Source organism: Trachemys scripta, chromosome 10 (genome assembly GCF_013100865.1).
Source record: "Trachemys scripta elegans isolate TJP31775 chromosome 10, CAS_Tse_1.0, whole genome shotgun sequence".
Classification (NCBI taxonomy): domain Eukaryota; kingdom Metazoa; phylum Chordata; order Testudines; family Emydidae; genus Trachemys; species Trachemys scripta.
In genome coordinates, this window is record NC_048307.1 from 52,253,321 (window position 1) to 52,257,498 (window position 4,178).

At 43.2% G+C, this 4,178-nt stretch overlaps 1 long non-coding RNA gene across 2 annotated transcripts; it reads left to right on the top strand.

Annotated features, from left to right (window-relative positions):
- Positions 1-126: 126 nt before the first annotated feature.
- On the top strand, positions 127-3,785 carry LOC117884430. Of its 2 annotated transcripts, XR_004647559.1 has the most exons (5): positions 127-398; positions 1,197-1,402; positions 1,870-1,948; positions 2,316-2,358; positions 3,759-3,785. It is a non-coding gene; the product is annotated as an uncharacterized LOC117884430 (long non-coding RNA). The 2 variants fall into 2 exon arrangements; XR_004647558.1 differs by having other exon boundaries at positions 127-1,402.
- Positions 3,786-4,178: the final 393 nt, after the last annotated feature.

Genomic DNA, 4,178 nt, shown 5'->3' on the forward strand with positions numbered 1-4,178 from the left:
CGCGCAGATATGTACGTTCCACGGGGGCTGCCTGCATTCCTCAAGCCAGCCATCCAATACTTTTTTGGAGAGGGCTTTTCTCCCCCCCGCCCCCTGGCCTCGTCCCTACCCCCTTGCTCTCGCTCACTCCCTGCTTTTTTCCACCTCCAGCTTCTGCTCTCCCATTCGCTGTCGCCTGCCATTTGACCGTGGATATGACTATATATGGGATCCGACGGGCTAGGGAGGGAAGGCAGGCAGGGGCAGAGAGATTTGTGCCTGTGTCTACTCTGAATACGCGGGACGGGACGTTTGCCGCTGCCGGGGGCAGGCCAGAGCGGGTTGCACGGGTGATGCTGTGAGCCGGAGCTGATTGTCTGCAGGGAGCGAAGTTATGCCTGAAATGCCCATTCTGCAAAGTACTGGCTTGAGTCGAGCGCTTGGGTGATTGTTCTGCTCCGTAGCGGAGCTGGCTCGTCCCATCCCACAGCCTCCAATAAATCCCAGCTCAAACAGCACTGGGAGCCCACCGAGCTTTCCTCCCTTCCTGTAACAACAGGTTTCTAACAGCCCACAATGTATAGGCATTAACTGGGGGCCGGTCATTCCGTGGGGTGTGGTAAAGTCTGGAGGGGTGTGTGTGTGTGTGAGTCTGTCTCACAAATCCATTCACAATTTTCACACACAGCTTTAAGGAAACCCCAAGAGCCTTGAGGCTCAAGGATGTACAGGGCTGGTGAAACTTTCTTCGCTTTTGCCCTTTGCGCAGGCAGGAAGTCATATTTTTGTAACCACAACTGGAGCCGATCATCTTCTGGCTTGTTACTACATTTCTACTGGGACTGCCAGATTTGGGAATACAGTATGGGGAAAGAAGGCAAGGGGGCCTGCTAGGGGTTAACTTTCTGCATTTTAAAAATGGATTCATTTCTCCTGGCACACACGGGGATACATTTGTAAAAAATCATCAATTTACCTGAATGGACAGAAAAATTATATTCCTAATGGAATGTAGGCAGATTGTGAGCTCTTAGAGATAGGGGCTGTCTCTTGTTCTGTGTTTGTACAGTGCCTAGCACAATCCTGACTAGGACCTCTACACACTATTGTAATATTAATAATTTAAGTAAAACGCAGTATTGTAAATAGGGATTGATTTATAAACAGGCATGTCTACTTCCCACATCTCCTTCTAATAGACCATTTTTTTATTACAGTTTTCCTAGTTGTTTTTTGAGCAAGCATCACTGCAACCAAACCCCAGACAAAAGAATGTTGCAGCCAGAAGGATTTCTCTGAGTGTCTGTGACAAGGAGGAGGAGTTTGTTCACTGTGCCCCCAGAGTAGTTCACAACCTGTTGTAAAAGAGATGGACTTGCCCCCACTGAAAATAGCTGAGTTGATAAGGTTGACCAAACAACTTGTAAGCACTTCTGGGGTCTATCATATTTCCTCTCTAATATTTCATCACATTCTTAACTGGGAGGGAGGGGGCGGGTAGGAAACTGCCCTTACACATAAAAGAGGTGCAAGTGTTAACTTTCTAGCAATTTATTTTGGGCTTATTGGGCAGTTAAACTACAGAAAATGTTGAGGCAACTGGTCTGGTATGTGAGTTAGGTAGATCTTGTTTAACACAACTATATAAAGCTTTGCATAGTTTGTGCTGTAAAGAACGAAGGCAAGTAGATGCGAGTGAAATGATAGATGGTTGCTACTCCTGGGCTCTGCTCATATGAAATTAAAAGATTTACACAAAACCTGAAATGTCTGAAGGAAATGTTTAGATAGTTTAAGTTAAAAATGAGACTCAAGCAACCCTGAAAACAATTAAGAAAATGATGTATAATTAAATGGAGACTTATTTTCCCTATTGTGGTTTTTCCATAGTGAAAGAAGGTGTAATGTCTCATTAGCACAAGGAGCAAGATACAACAGGATCTCTCAGACCCTGACAAACACAACACAGGTGTGCCTTCTCACAATTTAAGAAAGTAAATTGTGCTGTATGAGGAAGTGCATGATCTGCAGGATTTGATTGCACAAAGGTGGCAATGAACCAACCTCATGTGGCTTTTGTCTGGATTAAGGAATTTTAGCAGAAAATTCCTCAATGAGACTATGATTGGTTCAACTGAATCAATGTTAGCCATAGCATAGGCCAAGCTCCAACAGCTTCTAGCATGCTTACCTGCTGCTAGGGTGATCAGACATCCCGATATTATTGGGACTGTACCGATAGTAGAGGCTTTGCCTTATATAGGCAACTATACCTGTCTCCCCAGGAAAAAAAAAAAGTGTCCCAAATTTTCACACTTGTTTTCTGGTCACTCTAGCTGCTGGGGCAATTAGAGCTGTGAATCAAAGGAGCCAAGGGAGGTAAGTACCCATCTCCCTTTGAATTTCAGTGTTCAGAGAATCAACGGGGGAGGGGCGGGGAGGAGGTGGAACAAACCAAAAAACAAACAACCCGTAATTTCAACTCACCAGAGTTTGGGTCTGTGGGTTGGTTTCAGCACATTATAAAGGCAGTGGCCATTTGCAGGATCTGAGTTCACATATCAAATGGTGTAAAGTCAAAGGTGTTTGGACCAATCTCTACTACAGAATGTATAATTTCACCAGCTAATAGGGTGACCAGACAGCAAATGTGAAAAATCGGGATGGGGGTGGGGGGTAATAGGAGCCTATGGAAGAAAAAGACCCAAAAATCGGGACTGTCCCTATAAAATCAGGACATCTGGTCACCCTACCAGCTAAGGATATGCTTTCTTTATTGTTATCCCTACAGTAAAGGATAATTGTAGTGCTCATTGCGATGGTATCTGATTGTCCTACAAGAGTAAAAGATAGTAATAGGGATATCTCTAGAAGATGAAATTCTTCCCTCTGTCTTCCTTTAAAATGGATTTCAACTGAGACTAGGTGTCAATGGTTAATTCCATCTGGCTGAGGTGTCATAAGACAAAGTTGTGTGGAATATATTTTAAGTATAACTAGATAGGAACAAGTATCAGAGGGGTAGCCGTGTTAGTCTGAATCTGTAAAAAGCAGCTCCCAGTACTTCTGTTAGTCTCAAAGGTGCCACAGGACCCTCTGTTGCTAGATAGGAACAAAGAGTCTGTTTTTAAAAATCCTTTGTAAATTAATTTGTCTGCTTAGTCATTTATTTGTGACTGCCTCTTTAACTTCCATTAGCTTCAGTGGGAGCAGGATTGGGCTCTTACCTGGGTTAGTATGGATTTAAAAAAAACAAAACCTAAATACATTTTGCATGGCAAACCGATTTTATTTTGAAATGGAGCAATATGTTTCACGCAGATGCTAGGGTTCCAAACTAAAAATGACTTGAAAAGTGTAAAATGCTGTGGGGCTGGGAATAGTATGAGGTAGTTCTGTTGCCCTCTGGGTAGAATGAATGTCTTGCAAAATTAAAAAAACATCCTGAAGAGCCAATTAAGGAGTGGGGCTCATAGGCTCTGACAAGACTCGCATTCAGTTCCCTTTAGCTGAAAGGATGTTGGCCCTGACCTGGGAGCCTCAAGGGTGGGATGGGGAAGTTGGAAAGTAATGTGTATATTGCGGGGAGGGAGACGGAGGGGGCAATCCTTGGATCTCAGGAAGATACCTAGAGGAAGTTGCCACCTCCCCAGGAAAAAGGAAATCTTGAGGTTCTTCTCACACTATAATCTCTGGTTAGTGAAGTTTGTTTATATCAAGACTCCACGGTCTCCCATGGATCTGAATTTTAGAGGTGATTTAAATTGTTTTTTTGATAGAGGAGAAGAGAAGTACAAACATGTACAAACATGTTCATCTTACCTTTTACTGAGCATTTCAAGTTGCTTGGGTATTTCTGCTCCATCTGTCTAGAAAAGGTAGGCCTTGCATTTAAGAGATATATACGACTGCTTTCTCTCTCTCTCTGCTTTAAAAAGTGATACTTGAGGAAAGTATGTTCTGAAGTTAATTATGAATACTGAAAAATGATGCAGCACAAACACTAATTTTCCAAGGTAACGATAATACTCATACGTTACTGTTAGCTCCAGTTACTCTTTCACCACTTTTAGCCAGAGATCTCTGCCATAGCACTTTGGCTGAGTTGAGGTTGTAATTCACAACAAGCACACTGGCTCCTTAACAACTGTTTTACCTGTCTCTGGCAAGATGACAAAGATAATTGATGTTGCTAGAGG